Genomic DNA, 19332 nt, shown 5'->3' on the forward strand with positions numbered 1-19332 from the left:
GCTCTTCCCCAAGCACCCCCAGAATCTTTCTTCTCTTCTTTGCTCAGTGAGAAAATGCAGCTACCCTGTTTCCCCAACGACAGCCCCACTCACTGGTACCTCTCCTGCGTCTACGCCACCTCTCTCTCTCCAGACCCTCCCCCGCCCCCCAACACCCCCGACTATCACTCACTTGCACCTTGTCCTGTCTTCTCTACTTCAAGCTCTCCGACCCTGTGACCCGGCATGTGGTATCGTGTATGTGGTTCCATGAACATTTGCTGGCCTGACTTGCTTTCTGGAGCCCACAGTCGGGGATTTGGGGGGTAGCTGGTAAAGGTCCTGGGCGGAGCAAAGCTTTGCCCTACCCAGCTCTGGGGATCCTGGCTGCAGGGTGCTTTGTGTGGGAGTCGGGGCTGAGCCCTGGCACCCAGTACAGGGCGGGAGCAACTAAAGAAGAGGCTGGCTTCTTTCAGATGGAGAGGCAGGGTATCCCCGCGGAGTCTAAAGCAGAAAGGGGGAGAAAAGGGGAGGAGGGGATCAGGAAACAGCAGCTACCCCTTATGGCCTCTGGCCTTTTTTCTCTGGGCCATGTTGAGAATTACCCATCAACTATCTCACTTTATATTTCATACTTATATCCACTTTATATAGGGTGAGTCAATTTTTATTATGAAGGCAGGGCCTGGCTGTGTAGCTCAGGTTGAGCCCACTGCTTCAGCCTCTCCGTTGTTGATGCCCCCATGCCCGGCTTTGCCCCCCGTTTTAAATATGCATGGACCGAGACACGGGGTGTGGCCTTACAGTGTCACATCCTAAATTACCCTTGGCAACTTAGCGCAGGCTGATGCTGATGTCTAGAGGGGGCTGGGTGAGGATGCTGTCTGCCGTCCAGGAGGTGGCGCTAAACTCTCACGGTGGGTGGGAGGGTTCTGACGTCCACATCCTGGGCTGTCATTCATCTACCTCCGGCCCCGCCCCCTCGCGGCTGCGGCTGGGCGCGGAGCAGGGACGCGTCCGGGTACCGGGCACCGACCAGCTTGAGCCATGGCTTCGGTCCCTGCGGGTAAGCACGGGCGGGCGGCGGGAGGGCGGCCAGGCCCCCATGGCCTCGGCGCCGCTCACCGCGCTTCCCTGCTTGTCCCGCAGAGGCCGAGACCCGCCAGAGGCTGCTGCGAAATGTGAAGAAGGAGGTAGGGCTGGCCACCCCAGGGTGACAGGGCCACCGCGGGCACCTGGCTGGCTGGGGCGGGGTGGTGGCTGTGCATGGCTGGCGGGGGTGGGGGTTGGGGGAGGACACACGCTGGAGGACTCAGGGTGTGACGGTGTCTAGGTGGAACCTTTCCTTGTGGAAGGGCAGGTGGGCGGCTCTCACTCCCGGGGTAGGGTAGGGTGATGCAGGACTCCTTACTATTAGGGATGTCCCGAGCCCGATCAGGTTTCAGAACAGGGGAGAGGCTCAATTTGGGGCCACGAACCTGTCCCCCTACCCCACCCCAGATGCTCAGTCCTTGGAGCCACCTCTAAGTGCCGGAGACTCTGTCCCGGAGAGCCTGTGAGCTGGGCCAGGGTCACAGGGCCGATGCCCTCCACTTGCGTGCCTACCACAGGATCAGACAGGAGTGGCTGCCAGCCTTTCCCGAGGGGACTCAGGCAGCTGGGAGGCCAGGCTTGCCTTGGAGTTCTCACAGTCAGTGCCCTCCGCGGGGGGGGGGGGGGGGGGGGGGGGGGGGGGGGCCTGTAAGTAGGGAGCATTTAGAAGGCTGGGGTGGCGGGGTCTAGGTGTCTGTGGGCCTGAAGGTGTAGATGCATGTGGCCCAGGATATGTATGTGTATGGGAAAGCACATGTGCACCCACCCAAGGATGGTCTATGTATTGTGTGCGTTTGTGTGAGTCTACATAGGCGTATTTGTGTGAATGGGTAAGATTGTGTGTGTCTGTACGGTGTGACATTGCGGTCCCCATTTTGTCTCTGCCCCATCCATCAGCCTGCCTGCCCCCTCCACGGCTTCGTCTTTATCTCAGGGTTCTTTCTCTTAGACCTTGCCCGGCTGTGAATCTGTGAGCAAGGCTGGAGTCTGTCCCTTGCTTCCTGAGCGTGTGCATGTGTGTGTGCGTGTGTGTGTGTGTGTGTGTGTGCTCACGCGCGCGCACGCCCATGCATACACCCGTGTGATGCATGTATGTGTGTACGTTAGGGTGCCACTCAGGAGGCCCTCCCTTCCTGGTGGCAGCCACCTGGGCAGCTGGAGGCTGAGACCTGTTGCCTGCGGCTTCTTCCTCTTGGGGACCGTGGGTGTGTCTCTGTGTTTGTGTGTCTGTGTGTGGCATATTCCATTTTGTTTAAAGAGCCAGCTCCAGAGTTGGCTGCAGATTCTAGAACGTTCAGTTGAGGGGATCTGTAAGATGGATAGATGGGGGTCCCTCAGAGAGGCTTAGAAGTTGTAAGACCTATCTTTGAAGGCACAATCCAGACCCCAGCCATGCAAACTCACACCTGTGCCCTTCAGTGGAAAGGTCTTAAAGCCCTTAGATTAAAAGCAGGAAGATTACGGTCTTTACCCAGACCCGAATGGATGGATGCCCTGGCTCTTTTTTTTTTTTTTTAAAGCTTTATTAATTTATTATTATGTATACAATGTTCTTTCTGCATGTACACCTGCACATCAGAATAGGGCACCAGATCCCATTATAGATGGTTGTGAGCCACCATGCGGTTGCTGGGAATTGAACTCAGGACCTGTGGAAGAACAGCCAGTGCTCTTAACCTCTGAGCCATCTTTCCAGCCCGATGCCCTGGCTCTTAGTGCCTGGAGTGACTCCTTTGTTAGGGAAATGGTTGACAAAATAGGGAGAGAGTGCAGAAGAGAAGGCCTGGAAGGCTCTGGGGAAGCTAGGAGACACCCTAGCCTAGGAGTGGCTTCTAACTGCACCCAGCCAAGGAGGGACGGAGTTGGGATAATCACCTCCAGGTCATCCAAGCTTCTGAGGTATGGGGCTGACTAGGAGTAGGCTGTGTTTGCGGGGTACAGAGGTGCTGTGTAGGGGAGCAGGAGGACGTCTGTCACCGGTCTGTAAACTCTCAAGTCAGCCCTCTAAGCTTGCCTCTCTGTTCCTGGTTTCCTTTGCTCGCCTCTTTGGGAATGAGTTCCTTCTCCAATGTCAGGTGGATGTGCACAGGGGGAAATTTGCCTAGACGTCTGGAGAAGGCCAGGGCTTCTCTGGGTTCAGATGAGCCATACCCCTGTCTGCCACAGCCTCCCTCTCCCTCCTGGAAGAGGTGACAGGGGACTTCCTAGATAGCCTTCCCAGAGCTGTGCCACCCTCCAGCTATCCACCAGAGCCTATGGGCCTGGGAGCTGTGCCCAGAGCCAGCCTGAGGAGCTGTCAATACCCCTCAGGGGTGTCAGGAAGCAGCCCGAATTCAACCAGAGCTAGAGCAGAGCCACAGACTGACTCATTCACTACAGAGGGGCTATAGGCTGGACAGGGTCTCCCTGGACCCCTGATGAGACAGTCTGTTGGAGGAGACAGAGGCTGGCAGAGCCAGCAGCGAAATGAGAGAGAGGGGCAGGGAGAGTACATGAGGTCTTGGCACAGCAAGACCACAACACAGACCTCAGCATAGAGAAAAACAAACAAACAAACAACAGCAAAATGTCCGCAAGCTTGTGACACCGAGGAGCCTTGAAAGTCGTGGCAGAGAGGGGAGAGAGCAGAGGCACCACTGGAAAAACATGCTGGACTTGAAGGTGTAGAGGCACCTGGAACAGTGACAGGGAACCTTCTGGAAACTGGTACCTACAGTGAGCAAGAAGGAGAAAGTGGGAAGCTCAAAGAATGTGGAAAGTGAAGGAGCCAGGGGATGCTACCCAAACCAATTGCACAGTCTCCCCAAGCATCTGCCTTTATCTTTTCCAGTGTCTGGGTGTCCATCTTGTGGCAACAGGGATGACAAACCGCGTGCAAACATCTGCCATATTCACCTGTGCTTCCCTGGGGCCGGGTCCCTGTCAAAGGGAAGCTGTTTCCTCCAGCTAAAGCCACCAGCTCTAAGCTGTCTCCTTCCCGGCCTGCCTTCGGTTCCCTGCCACCACCCCTTAATTTTGTTTTGGTTCCCAGAGCAGGCAGGGACTGGCTTCCCGTTGTCATGACAACAGCCATTAAAAGAGCCAGCCACGTGATGCAGGTTGATAACGGAAGCTAAGTGACTAACTGCCTTGTTTTCCTGCCTCTGGTTGCTGCCAGGAGGCCTCTTAATTGGAGAGGAGAAAGCAGGGGCTTGCTGGTGGGCAGAGGAGACCCCTGGAAGGAGACAGCGCTAGGAGAGACGTCCTTCAGGAGAAGCTGTGGGGAGGGAGCGGGGAGCTGTGCCGCAGAACGGGAGCCCACCCCAACCCCCAGCCCTGAAGTAGAAGATGGGGTGATGAGAGGCAGAGGCTGTGCTAAAGAGGCTGAAGGAAGATGAGGGAACTGAGTGGTGTTGCCATGGAGACGCTTGGGCTTCCTCCTAACCTGGCAGTTCTAAGGAAGGACAAAGGACAGCTTGGCCACCTCACAGCAGTTGCCAGATGACATGCAGGTCACCTTGCAGGGCTTGAGTTGCACACAGGAGTTAATATTATTGCCTTATGTGTGCCCCAGGGGACATTGGGTGGTGTCTGGAAACGTTTTTGTTTGTAAGAGCTTTGGGCGCTCCCCGCATCTGCACGAAGAGGCCACAGGTGCCGCTTAACATCCTGCAGTACACAAGACACCCCCACTGCCAGCATCCTCACCGTGCCCACAACCACCAACACCGTCATCACTATGTCATCTCCATCACCCCACCACCGGCCACCACCACCGCCATCAGCGCCACCGCCATCTGCGCCACCCCCTCACCGTCACTACCATCACTCAGTGACCCTCTACCATCTCCGCCGTCCTCACCACCGACATCAACATCACTGCCATCTTCATCAAGCCCCTACCGCCATCACCGCCCGTCATCATGGTCTCCGCCCTCACCCCACTTAGCCCCACCCCACCATCCCTTCACACCATGACTATTATCACCGTGACTACCCCCTTCCACCCGAACCCCTCCGTCACCACCCCCTGGAGGACGCCCGCTTAGAACAGACAGCAGCGGTCGTAGCTATGAGCTCTGGAAACACAGCTGGTGGGCAGATGTGTGCAAAGGGTGGGGAAAGTGTGTTTGAACTGGGCTGCGGTTGCCAGTGTGCAGTGTGCGGACTACCTACCTGCCCCAGACAGGTAGCGGGTGCTATAGAGGGGAGGACTGGCTCCGAAAAAGTTGCACCTAGTAATGATCAAGGTGGACACCCCCCAGCCCCCCAGGCCCCGAGAAAAGAGCTCCCTTCTCCCTCCCACCTTCCTTCTCTTCCGGGCACAGATGCTTACTGGACACCCCTGCGCTGTAACCTTGTTCAGGAAGCTGCAGCTTTGGACATGACTAAAGCAGAGTGCTTGCACGCTGTGTCGTGGGGACACAGATGGGAGCGTGAATGGTGGGGCCGCCTGCTGTGCGGGACCTGGGTTTGAATCCCCAGCACTCCTGTAAGAGCTGGGCGGCACAGCAGGACGAACGTGTAGCCCCAAGGATGGTGAGGCGGTCAGGGGGGCTGGAGCAGGCGAACAAGAGTGAAGATGATGGCGTCAGAGGAGGGCTTGGCTTGTCACGCCTGTGGCCAGGTGAGGTGAGAGCCATGGTGGGGTTTTTGAGCCAGAGGAGCATGAGAGTATTGCGGTATTGCAGGGAGAGCTGTGTGGGGCAGGGGGCAGGCGAGAGGGACCGCTGACTGGCTCCTCTCTCTCTCTCTCTCTCTCTCTCTCTCTCTCTCTCTCTCTGTCCAGCTTTCTGGCTCGTTCTTTGTGAGCTATGGGTCACGAGCCGGGAGCTGCTGTCACTCATCCTGCACACTCCTGCTGTGTGGAATAGAGGCTCCGAAATGCCTTGACATTGAATTTGCCTGAGTGTGTGTTTTTGCACATGCATGTGTATGTGCACGTGAGTGTGTATGCATGTCCGTGCCCTGTTTGTGGGCTTCAGAGGGCAGAACTCCTCCCGGCCAGTGCAGTCTCATGGCCCACCTGATTGTCACACCTGATGTATTTTCAAAGTTCTGACAAGGTGGCTTCTGGGAGCTGTGGGTAGCACTGGGCACCCCGTGCTCCCTTCTGTGAGGTGGCAGGAGAGCTGGCTTCCACATCTCCTGTGCTGTCCCTCCAGGCCTCCCCCTGCAGCGGCTCAGGAGGGGCTCCAGGAGCTGCTGAGAGTGTTTGACACAGATCAACAGAAAGGTCAGGAGCATTTTGTCCCCAGTGCAAGCATTTGCCAGCTACAGAACCCAGTAAAAGGGCCGGCAGGGGGTGGGGGGGAGGCTGAAAATAAATTTCTTAGCTCAAGTGTTTGGCAACTTTGGGGTGATCAGATTCGGGTATAACTGTATTTAAAAGTCAGGTGTCATCTGGGACCCTGTGCCTTCCTGGTGAGGTGTGAGGAAGCCCTGCCCCTGTCCCACCTCCGCTGCTGGAGTTTGTCCTGTTTCCTCTTCCTGCTTTCCAGGTGAGCCCAAGACCTCAGAGCATCCACTTTAGCTGGCACCCCACTCAGAGAAGCCCACTCACCCCTGTTTACGCTGCTCTGAATTTGCCAAGTCAGGCTTGAAGACGTAATGGGAGCAGCCGGTTAGACCGATGGGAGCAAGCCACCCAGGCAAAGCTGAGCTGAGACCATCGGATGAAATGCCGCTTTTCTTTAAAAAGCACAGACCTGGCTGGCCTCTCTCAACCATCCCCAGGTCCCCTGCAGTTGATGAAGCACCGTATCCTATGGCAGTCATTAAGGAGACTCAGGGATGGCAGGTCACTCATCTTAGGTCATAGAGCCGTCTGTGCTACAGCCTAGGCCCTGGCTTCACACTCCGCTCTGCCTTTTACTGGAGCCAAAAACTAACAATTGACGCGTCCTTATGATGTAAGCTGTGCCCTTGAGTAGTGTGGGACCCTCTCTAGCAGCAGGCCCAGACTATGTAGTGACGCTGCTGTCCCTGCTGTCCCAAAGCCCACCACCCTCCACTAGGAGTTGAGTTGGAATAGCTGAACCTTTGGCTGCCTTTGACCCTGTCGTGGGATGGACAGCAGGGTCCTCCCTCCAGGTCTGTTTTCCCATCAGCCCCCAGGAGACAGTGCTCAGCCTGAGTGAGCCAGACTCACTGGGCATCCATCACTCCCTTGCTGTTATGTGTTCCTAGGCCCTGGGGCCCTGAGAAGAATGCTGACTGTGCAATTTCTCTTTCTTTCTTTCTTTTTTTTTTTTTTTAGTATGGAGAAGTTTATTATGTGAGCATGGGGGAAGAGAGAAGGGGGGAGTGCCCCAGAGAGACAGAGAGAGACAGACACAGGAAGAGAGATACAAGACCGGTATTTCTCTTTCAGTAGTTGAGAGGCTCAGAGAGTAGGTTCTGTTTCCTTCTTCACAGGGACAGACTGTGGCCATTTATATAAGGGACCGAGAAAGACCCCAGAAACAAACCAGATGGGAGCCCGGCACGAGCTGTGTGGTGGCGCATGCCTTTAATCCTAGCACTCAGGAGGCAGAGGCAGGTGCACCTCTGAATTCAAGGCTAGCCTGGTCTATGGAGTGAGATTCAGGAGAGTCAGAGCTCTGTAGAGAGACCCTGCCTCAAAGACACAACACAACAAACAGACAGATGGGGAGCCAGGCATGGAGCCTTCGATCCGAGCACTAGGGAGGCAGAGGCAGAAGGATGAAGGAGGTTCAAGGTCATCTACACCTGCATAGTGCATTTGAGGCCAGTCTGCACTATATGATTTGCCCCTTAAAAAATAATAATAGGGGCTGGAGAGATGGCTCAGAGGTTAAGAGCACTGACTGCTCTTCCAAAGGTCATAAGTTCAATTCCCAGCACCCACATGGTGGCTCACAGCCATCTCTTCTGGCCTGCAGGCAGAATGCTGTATACATAATAAATAAATAAATCTTTAAAAAATAATAATAAAATAAAAATCGGACCCCTGGGGCCCCCGGCAGTTTAGAAACTTGGTGATGCTCAGTCACTGAGGGCATTCCCTTCTGGGTGTTACTGGTTAGTAAATTATGCTAATTAGTCAAATTCTAGCAGCTTCCATTTACTGAGCATGGGTCCTAAGTGAGTTCTTTCTTCTCATTTAATCACAAAGCAGCCCTCCCGTGGACTAGACTGGAGCCCAGAGAGGTTAATAAACACAGACAAGGTCACACAGCGGGAAAGCAGTGGAGCAAGGTTCATCTTCCACCCGTTTCAGCTTCAATAAATGAGCCCTGGAAAACTACCAGGGGTGGGGGCGGGGAGAATCCACAAAGGGAATGGGGCCCAGCAGACTTGTTAGCTCAAGTGTTGGGGAAGTTTTGGGGTGAACAGGTTCTGGTACAGCTGCATCCTGGGGTTCTGGTGATGCCCTCAGAGCCCTTTGCCTCCATGGTGTGTGTGTGTGTGTGTGTTGCCTTTCCCTGTGCGCGTTAGCTTTGCGAGGAGACAGCCGATTGCCCAGCGTTCCCAGGGTCCCAATCTGCCCATGACATTGACATCACAACCCAGCCTGGGTCACGTGATCCTTTTGTGCCCACCACGGTGGGCCAAGCCTGGAGGAGCTGAGCAGCCTGGGAGTGGATCCGGGGCTGAAATCACAGCTGCCCACAGCCAGAAGGGAGCTTGGCTTCCCCGTGGTAGAGGGACATCCTGCCCCTGACGCCTGCTTCAACCGGACAGCAGGACACAGGAGATCAGGGCACCCAGAGGCAGACAGTCTTCCATCACTGCTCTCAGTGACGAAATGGGGAGGGAAAAGTCCCCTTCAAAGGTCGCAAACCGCATCACAAGGCCACTCCCCTGACTTGTCACCTCCCGGAAGCCCCGCCTCCTGCACCATCACTTGGGGCTTAAGAGTTTTCTTTCTTTCTTTTTTTTTTTTTTTTTTTTTTGGTTTTTTGAGACAGGGTCTCTCTGTGTAGCCTTGGCTGTCCTGGGCTCACTTTATAGACCAGGCTGGCCTTGAACTCACAGTGATCCGCTTGCCTCTGCCTTCCAGCAGGAATTAAAGGCGTGTGCCACCACGCCTGGCAGGGGCTTAAGTTTTCAACTTAAGATTCTGAGGGGACAGTCACTCCGGTCACTCTGTCTTCAACACCCTAGGCACCAACATGGCGTAGTTTTCTGGTCTAAAAATGCCCCTGATGGTGCTAGTTCCTCCCAGTGTGCCAGGCCCTGCCTGGCCAGTGCGCATGGGCATGGCTTAGGCGCAGGTCCTTACTAGTCTGTTAAGTTTGAAATGCAGCAAAAGGGGTTGCCATCCCAGCGTACTTGCAGGAGGCAGTAGGTGGAGCTGGGCAGGTGACCTGGCATTAGAAACAGAAGAACAGCCAGAAGATTGCCTCAAATAAGGTGGAGGTGAGGGATGGCACCTGAGGTTGTCCTCTGACCTACACACATGTATGGTGGTGGGTATGTGTGTGTCACACACACACACACACACACACACACACACACACATACGCCCACATGTCCACCCCCACAGACACGTGAAGATTAGACACCATTCTTCAATAATCCCCGCTCCTTTGCAACTGTGCGCTAGGTCCACATAGCTATTGTTACTGTGTGGGACAATGGGGATATAGAACATTTCTAGAAAGTTCTGGCACATTCTAGCTAATATACCAAGTGCTTGGAATACATGCACACGCGTGGTGTAAAAATACCGCAGCCGTCTGAGAGGTGGGCCTATGTGCAATCCCATTCTAGAGACATTGAAATAGAGGCACAGAGAAGTGAAGTGAGTTGACCTAGGAGACACAGCAGGGGGCAGGGGGCATTGGGATCACAGCTGCCCACGGCTAAAAGGCAGCTTGGCCTCCCGCGGTACATTCTAACCGCTTTGTCTTTTAAGGTTGGGGAGGGTAAAGTCGGTGGTTTCTGCTTTCTCTGAGTGTCTTAAGCAGCCCCTCCAACCCCCGAGGCTTTTATTATTTTCACACCGTCCCAAGTTTAGCCGTTCTTTGAGAGAGGGGGCATCTGTGTCTCTTGCTCATCTAAAGGGCTGCGCATCTGGAGATGGGACGGGGGTTGCTGGGAGCTCAGCGGCTGGTGGTGGGCAGCACCTGGGAGAGGGCTGGCGGCTCTGGGGTGTGGGCGGGATGTGAGGCACGCTCAAGGCTGTTTTTCTTGGTGTGGAGGAGGTTGGGGTTCCTTCTTTCTCCCAACCCCCTCATCCCATGAGAAGGGTGGGGCTCGAGGGGGCCTGGGGCACTGATGCAGGAGGTATGTGGGCCCCGTTGGTAGGAAACCTCAATCACCACTCTACACCACCTCTCCCTGGGGGTGGGGGTGGGGGTGGGGTGGGAGGTTGGGCAGTCCTCGCATCCTCAACCGGCCAGGGAACCGTGCCCAGTGCCTATTTATATCCAGCAGGTAAACCATTAACTGCAGCCTGAGCCACGGCCCTCCATCTCATAGTTCCAACACCTATTTAGGGTGGGTAGACTGCAAGTAGGCAAGGGGAAAAATTTCCCAGCACTCCCCAGGCCCTGGGGCCTTGCTCTCTGGCTTGCACCCCTCTGCGCTGTGGGGTCATCCTCCCCGGCCTGTGCCACATAGAAGGACAGGAAAGACTGGCAGAGAGGGTGACAGGTCTGACCAGGAGCTTCCTGGGAACAAGGAAGCTGGGAGACCTCAGTGAGGGGGCAGGGCGGGGCAAGCTCACAGAGTTGGGAGACAAGCAAGCTGAGAGAAGCCGGATGGTGTGAGGAGAGGGCAAGGGAGAGAGCCCGCGGCTGGAGGAGAAGAGATGGCAGTTGGGTGGGGCATCTTGGAGGCGGTGTCATCAAGCAGATAGCCTCGTGGGGAGGAAGGGACTCCTGTGCACAGAACTGGGAGAGGCAGAGCCAAGGGGCTGAGCAGGAACTGCCTTGAGGGGGAGTGGCAGGCAGGGACGGACCCCTGAGATGCACCCCTGAGATGCGCAGCCATCTCCTGCAGGAGGGAAAGCCATGGGGGCTTTCTGTGCCATCACTGCAGACTCCAAAGACCAGCGTAGGCCAAGCTGTAGGTGTCAGGAGACGGATGAGTTGCAAAGGTGGCGCCTGGCCTGTTTGCTAGAGGTCTCGGGCTCCTTGCCTGCACCCTCCCAGTGACCACAGGGTGAAGTGTATTTCTTCCTCTTTAATAAACTTTTCTTTTTAGCCGGGTGGTGGTAGCGCACACCTTTAATCCCAGCACTCGGGAGGCAGAGGCAGGCGGATTGCTGTGAGTTCAAGGCCAGGCTGGTCTACAATGTGAGTCCAGGATAGCCAAGGCTACACAGAGAAACCTTGCCTTGCAAAACCAAAATAAATAAATAAAAAAAACTTTTCTTTTTATAGCAGCTTTGGGAACCCAGATAAATTGAGCAGGCAGGACCCATCCCCAAATACCCTCATCTCGCCACATGCAGCCCTTCCCCGAATCTGCTGCCTCAAGGGGTCTTCACGGACCCATCCTGGTCTCCTTGGAGGCCTGTGCCTTACACTGAGGGTCCTCTCAGCACAGGGCCTTCTGTCCCTCGGACGAGTGTGCGCGACAGAATCCTGTCCCTGCCCTGCACGCGCTTCATGTCCCCATCTCACCCTCCCCCTTCGGCCCTGACAACCTGCAGTGCGCCTGTTCCAAAATGTCATGGCTGGCATCGTGTGGGGCGCAGGTACACAGCCTTTGAGCACTTCCCTCTTCAGCCTGGTAATTGGCATATGGAGGTGCGCGTTCCTTTGCCAGCACGGTTCTCCCAGGGAGCCAGTGTGCACCGGGTGGACGGGTAGCCATGGTAACTGAATCAAGGCTGGGGAGCCAGGGGTCGGTTGTCCGTGACCCTGATCCTAATGTTCAGCTGCAGGGGCCGAGTGAGCAGCTACCTGTGATCCCCAGCCTTGATTTAAATCCTGACCTCCCTACAGGCCTCAGTCTCCCCGGGAACTCGGAAAGAATGGTGGCACCCATAATGCAATGGGGCTCAAGTGTGCCACACCCTTGCTTGTAGGAAGTGCTTGTAGGCAGCTGTTGGGTGGATGAACGAATGAATGAATGAGTTTACTGTGTGCTGGGTCCAGAGTGGACAGATAATCCTGGCTTTGACTCTCCACGTCCCACTGCCAAGCTGAGTGCTCCACAGGCAGCCACTTCAGGTTGCTACTTAGAACACCTTACGTCCATCATGGGACCTGCTTTTGGCATCGTCCTCTTGGGATTGCCCATGGGAGGGGTCGGTCAAGACGCCCCTGAGGTACTCAAATCCACAGATCCCCACGTCCTCCTATTTGCATTTGCACAGAACCTGTGCACACCCGCCTATAGACGTTAAGTCATCTCTAGGTGACTTCTAACAGGGACCTGCCCTGCGAGCCTGGCAGATCACACACACACACAGAGTCCTGGAGCTGGGGACAGACATGAGTGGGAGGTGACTGGTGTAGAGAGGCAGAGGTCAGACATGGCAGTCCTGTGTACCTCTGGCTGCTGCAGGAGGGGGTGGCACCTGTGAAGGGCCTGCGTGTGGGGAGGAGGGAGGAAGGTGGAACTAGAACAGCTTGGAGCAAACCCCCACCTCCCTCCAGGTCTGCTTGTGACTGGGGTGGGCGTGGGGGGGGGCACATCTCATAGTATTCCCATGTCCCCTCCCCCACCCCATCCTAGCTCCTGAACTCTGCCTTCCTGTGTGTCTCACTTGTAGCCAATCAGAAACCCAGAAGCTGACAGCTTTTCCCGCCAATGGGGTCCTCATACCTGCCCCTCCCAACTTGGAGCTCCACAGGGGCAGATGCAGGCAGATTCTTCTCCCTGCTTTGCGGTTGGGGAAACTGAGGCCAGCATTAGCAATGTTGACTTCTCTTTCAGATGGTGGGGCATCACCATCACCACCTCCGAAAGTCAGTCATCTCTGGCTTCCCTCTTGGGTCTCTTATGCTGCAGAGAACTGCTCTGTGCTGTCATCAGTTTTGGGATCCTAACTCGGTTCTTTGCACTTGCTCAGCAAGCATTTTACCTGCTGAGCCATCATCTCCTCAGCCCTGGGAGATGCCTCTGAGCCCAGCAGAGCAATGGCACCCCCTGTCTGTCACCCTGACAGTCCAGAGGACGCTGAAGGCCCTTAGAGTCACTGCTCCCTCCTCAGAGTTGCCTGACAAGGGTTATTTTTAAAGCCATCCAGCAAAGGTTCCCCCAGCCCCCCCACCCCACCCCACCCTGCCCCAGGCATCCACCATAGCACCCTCCTGTGGGAGTTTCTGGAAGGTAGCATGCAGGGTGCCTAGGGATTCTGTCCCAGGACCAGCCTCTTGCTCCATCACTCACCAGCCCTGGGCTTTTGCTGCCCTGGGGGGAGGCGTGTAGGGGGGGTTGGGGTGAGGGGGGGGTCTTAGCTGGGCCCAGAGGAGTTTGTAGCCCTCACTCAGGTGAGTGGTGCCTCTCCCCTAGAATCTTCTACTCAGGCCTGTGCAGTTGGGTCCCTGTGGGCCAAGTCCACTATGTGTGTCCACCCTTAAGAAAGGCTGTTTGTTTTAAACACTTTTAAATGTTTGGAACCCGGCAGAGCTCCCGGTGCATTGTGGGAGGGTGCAGACACGCAGTGGGCAGTGGGCGTCAAGCAGGGCAGCAGTAGGCCTGGGAATAGTCCTCTGGCTGGGGAAGACCCGCCTGGCTTCCCAGCCTGCCCTGACTCCCTCTGGAGATCCCTCGGCCAGTGCCTTTTAAATATTTACAGGTGGAAAGAGGGAGGGAGGAAGGGCAGGGCTGGTGTCTGAATAGAAGCAGGTGTGGAGGCCTACGTGGAGGGGCTGGGCTGCCACAGCCCCAGGGCCAGCTGTGTGCCTGGACTGCCCTGAGTAGAACTATTCCCTGGCCATTCACCTAAGGCCTGTGAGCGCCCCCTGTGGAGAGCCTGGGCCATCTCACCTTCACTGTCTTCGGCCTGCACCTGAGCCTTCAGACCTGTCACCTCTCCCAGGGAGTGAGACCCAGCCTGGCAACTCTACTTGTGTTTGTTTGGTTTTGTTTTTGTTGGATTGTTTGTTTTGAGACGAGATCTCTGCTCTTTGGACCACGCCTGATCTTCCTGCCCCTTCTCCTGGATGCCCACCTCAGGGTGGGCTCTTAGACTCTTTGTTTTTCTTGTTTGAGACAGGGTTTCTCTGTGTAGCCCTGACTGTCCTGGAATTCACTTTGTAGACCAGGCTGGCCTGGAACTCACAGAGATCCGCCTGCCTCTGCCTCCCTAGTGCTGGGATTAAAGGTGTGCGCCACCACTGCCTGGCTTATTTATTTATTTATTTATTTTTACTTATTGTGTATTGTCATGTAAATGCCTACAGAGGCAAGAAGAGCCCCTGGAACTGTAATTACAGACAGTTGTGAGCCACTGTTGGGTGCTGGGAACTGAACCCCGGGCCTCTAGAAGAGCGGTCAGTAGTCTTAACCACGGAGCCATCTCTCCAGCCCCTCCCCACCCCACAGTTCATAAAGCACTAAGCAGGTTTCAGAAGGAACGAACCAGCTCTGTCAGGGGGTAATGCAGCCAAAACACAACCACCCCAGAGAGTAGTCACTGGAGAATAAAAGCTTTCTGACTGTGTCGACCCCCGTGGTGGCCTCCCGAAAGGTCCCCACAGGGTAACGCTGACGCCTCACCCTCCTGACTCTCATCTCAGTGTCTCTGTTGGTGTCGGTGTGGGAGAGACGTCCAGCCTTGGCCTCCCTCACCCTGCCACAGATCCATACCCAGGTGAGAGCCCTTCTCATGGATTCCCAGATCCCTAGGTGGAAACAGGGCGCCATGCCCTGGTGTTCAGAGAGAACGGAGTTTGAACCCCAGCCATGCTCTTTCTAGTCTATAGGACCCTTGGGGAAGTGCCTCTGCTCTCTGGGGCGCGCGCGCGCGCGCGCGCGCGCACACACACACACACACACACACATGGTTCTTTTGTGGTGCGGTTACGGGGAGCCCACCAGAGATAGCCACTCAGTTTATAGCCAACTGAAAGTCTTAGTTCCGGTTGGCTGGGACTACACACAGATATTCAGGACCCAAGTATAGTGCCAAATGTTTAGACGAAGGGTTTTTTTTTTTTTTTAAGGCAAAAGCCATACCCTGGTATCTTGTTCACAGCTGCAGGGGGCAGGTTTGCACAAGTAGGCAGCTGCACTAAGTTAGTTGGGGCATCTTAACCTCACGCTTCTAGAATAGAGATGGGGAATTTTCCACGGGGCTTCCCGCCAACGAGGTCAAATTCTAGTTAAACCTAAAACGGCCTCAGCAAGAACCCAAGATGGAAGGACCTCTGCTCGGTCTCGCCTTGTTACAGATGTAAGGGAGGAATCTCACACATGCTGAGTACATGATCTATGCCTGAGCCACACTCCTTGGCTGTGTTCACATTTAGACTAAGGACAGTGTGTGAGCACCGAGGAAGGTGTTGGCCACAAGCAGTTAGGCCACAGCAGGTGCACAGTGAAACCTCACTCTTCCCTTAAACTGAAATACAATCCATCTCTTGTTGTGAGGCAAGGGCCCTGGGTTGGACTCCTTGGACTTTGGATGAATTTCCATGCCTCAGTTTCCCCAGACCCTTGAAGAAAACTGAACCTTAGACGGTTGCACTTGCATAGTCTCTGGAGCGTGAGAAATTAGCCAAGTGCCGAGTCATGGCTTGGTCATCATAAAGAGCCTGCTGCGGGTTTGAGGATGCAGCTCAGATGGTAGGCAGCTCATTGCTGAGCTCCAGGCTCATCCATAACACCACAGACACCCAGGATCGGTGATTCAGGCCTTTCATCCCAGCACTCGGGAGGCAGAGGCAGGCGGATCTCTGAGTTCGAGCCCAGCCTGGTCTACAAAGTGAGCCCAGGACAGCCAGGGCTCTGTAACACAGAGAAATCCTGTCTCAAACAAACAAACAAACAAACAAACAAACAAACAAACACAAAAACTAAAGTGCCTACTATGGGCTATGGGCACCCTGCCTGCCCTTTCATCCATGCTGCCTCAATGGCGCCAGTGCACGGCAGTAGGTTCATTTCACAGAAGGGCACCCTGAGTTACCAGCAGAGTGGACTCCTCTGGTGGGGGGGGGGTGACTATAAAGCTCAGGCAAGGTCTGTGTGGCTCTGCGGTGGCATCACCATCACTCCGTGTGCTCTAGACCAAAGCTCAGAAAATCCCGCAGGCCCCAAGAACCAGTACATCTCCCCATGGCCTGAGTTGAGAGTCCAAGGCTGCACCTAGGCGCCTGCCAGGGTAAAGGGACTTTGCTGGCCTCCAGCCCTCCTCCCCACACTGCTCTGCCCATGGCCTATCCAGAGGGCTCCTCTCCCTTAGAGCAGGCAGGCACAGCTTCTTGCTTCCTGTGTGAAAACAGTGCCAGTGGCCTCCTCCACAGGCTCCTGTGACCTTCTGTGGGAGGGAGGCTTCCACTCGGCCATTCACCAGCCTGTGTAATTTCCTTCCCTGGCCTCAGGCTGAGCCTGCTACTAGCTTCTGGGAAATAATCTAGCCAGGCCTGGGGGGGGGGGGCGGGCAGGGGAAGTAGGGGAGGGGGGCAGCACCCCTTGCTGCTGCACTCCCTCCACCATCCCTTGCCCCGCCCCATGTGACAACCCTGGGCTCCCTGGGTGCTGTATAACCACAGGAAAGGGACGCATCCTCTCTGAGTTTTCTGTCGTGGCCATCAACAGACAGTGCGTGCAAACAGCCCGCATCAAGGCGCCAATAGGAAATAGATGGTTCCCCCAAGCCTCCTGCAGGAAATGGAGTTTAATAAAGAGGTGGTTGAGAGGAGAGTGTACGGGAGCCATCAGGTGGGAGAGAGAGCAGCAGGGATCCGGGATTAGGGATCAGCATCACCTTTCATGACCACCTTGATGGGGGAAGAAGCAGAAGAGGGCAAAGCCGGGCAGGGACAGGGCTCAGGTAAGGCTCCTCCCTTCCTGAGGGAGCTCGGACAATGCCCTCTCTCGCAGCCCCTGCCCCAAGCCAACCCCCATTGTCTTCTCGTCCTTTCTAATAATATTCCAGTGCAGTTTGAGCATGGGTGAGAACTGCCAAGATTGGTGAACACTCCTAACCTGGGCCACTGAAAGTGAACGCCAAGGGAGGGGCCAAGAGTTGAGCTGAGCTGAGCCTAGGTGGTTCCCAGCTTCATAACTGGCCCAGATCTTTGGGCCCAAAAGTCCCCCAGGATGGCCCTGTCTGGTCCCATCGCCCACGGCTCACTCTCCGTGCCTTGCACGCAGGAATTGAATGGTTAGACAGAGAATCCAGGGTCCTCCTCCCACTCAGGTGTGGTTTCAGGGTGTTCTGGTCCCTCTGCTTGGTTTCCTGTGGCACCCTTGCCTGTGGTTCCCACACTTGCAGGGCGGCTCAGCAGCTCTGCCTGGAGCTTAATTGAGCCCCAAGGAAGAGGGCATGAGCAGAGGTGGACAGGGGGAAGTGATCCCTCTGTGGATGCCTGGGGGTGGGAGGAGCCAGGATGGCCCTTCAGAGCTGCCCAAGGGGCACAGAGGTACTGGATCTTACACCCCACAGACATCAGAATTGGACCACCCTGGGGAGGAGTGGGGCCGCTCGGTACCTGAGTGGCTCGTTGGTTCAGTCAAAGGCACAGAGATGAGGAGGACGTGGCCCCCCGAGGCCGCTGATGGTGGGTGCTGGTGGTGGGTGCTTTCATTTGCCTGGGCTACTGTAACAAAACACCACAGGCGAATTGACAGGCAAAGCAGAAAGGTGAAGTTTCTGGCGGCTGTGAAGGAAGGACCAGGGCCAGGCCACGAATCTTGGCTTCTAGATGCCATTTTCTCTCTTGTCTTCGGGCCATCTTCCATCTGCACATCTGCACTGTGTCCCTATTTCTCTCCTCCTATGGGGACACTGCTCACACTAGGTTAGGGGCCACCCCGAAAACATTATTTTAAAGATTTTCTTTTCAAATACAATCATATTCTGTGTCTGTAGGAGGCAGTGTTTTAAAATAATCAGTAGGGTGGGAGAAGGGACACAACCCAGCAGGCAGCCAGCCAGCCAGGGAGATGTCCTGCCACAGCAAGAGAGTTTGGGGGTGCAAGAGAAACAGGGGGGAAAGAGTGGAAGGGCGTGAGATGTTCTAGAAAGTAGAGGCGGGCAGGTCTGAGGGCACCCAGCCTTTGGTAACAGAACTTACCAAGGCTGGTCTTCACCCCGCCCCTCACCCCCCCACCCCAATCCCTGAGAGAAAACTGGACACCTGCCACATGTCCTGAGGAGGCTCATGGCTGGCTTCCTTTGGGGACACAGAGCAGATGGGGCCTGGTGTCACCACACACTGGCAGGCAGGCAGCAGGGGAGGACAGACAGATGGCTGCCTTGGAAGAACAGGAGGAAATTGGCGTAAGACACAGCAGGCGCTTCAGCAGCCTGCAGCACTGCGCTGTTGTCATCCAGTTAGCAGGGCCCCTCAGCTATCCCAGGCTAGACCACCTGGGCATGCATGCAGAGGTCATTGGTTGACCTTGAAGGTCCATTCTCTCCTTCCATCTAGTGGTCCCAGGGGGTTGGACTCAGGTGGGCAGGCTTGGCGCATATATATATCCCCCCCCCCACCCCCCGAGACAGGGTTTCTCTGTATAACAGCTCTGGCTGTCCTAGAACTCACTCTATAGTCCAGGCTGGCCTCGAAGTCATGAAGATCCACCTGCCTCTGCCTCCCAAGTGCTGGGATTAAAGGCGTGCGCCACCACCGCCCGGCCAACATGTTGTATTTGTCCACGTTTATCTCGCAGGTGCCTTTTAATGTCTCCTGTGACTTCTTTGACTGGCAGAGGATCTGACTCACTTCTGCACATCTGTGGTTTTTCCCATCTCTTCCTCTGCTTTTGGCTTCCAGTTCCATTCCACTTTGCTCAGGAGAGATTTGGCGGGAGGTGTGGCTCAGTGGTAGAGCCGCCCACCTAGCGTGTGTGAGGACCTGGGTTCAAGTGGAGTCACGCCTGAAAAACAGGGTGATTTCAGGGGCCTCGCAGCAGGGTTCCGGGTGAGACCGGCTGTAGCTGGTCGCAGGGCCAGACGCTGTTCACTATTCACTGTTCCGCAGGGCTGGCACTGATTCAGGCAGGTGGTCCGTGGTGGCTACTGTGCTGCCTCTGAACTGAGTGCTGGCGTTGCTCTGTCCTGTCTGCGCCTCCAGGAAGCAAGGTGCAGGAAGAGAGGCAGCAGGGTCGGGGCACCCCTGTCAGGCAGCAGTGTGACAAGCTGCAAAGAAAACAGAATGACAGCCATCTGGGCGGGCGGGGGGG

The 19332-nt window shown here is 55.7% G+C and overlaps 1 long non-coding RNA gene across 1 annotated transcript; it reads left to right on the forward strand.

Moving 5' to 3' along the window:
• Positions 1-900: 900 nt before the first annotated feature.
• Positions 901-6519, forward strand: LOC127203170 (uncharacterized). The gene is made up of 3 exons (XR_007832370.1): positions 901-1045; positions 1129-1172; positions 6443-6519. It is a non-coding gene; the product is annotated as an uncharacterized LOC127203170 (long non-coding RNA).
• Positions 6520-19332: the final 12813 nt, after the last annotated feature.

This window comes from Acomys russatus, chromosome 19, assembly GCF_903995435.1.
Source record: "Acomys russatus chromosome 19, mAcoRus1.1, whole genome shotgun sequence".
Taxonomy (NCBI): domain Eukaryota; kingdom Metazoa; phylum Chordata; class Mammalia; order Rodentia; family Muridae; genus Acomys; species Acomys russatus.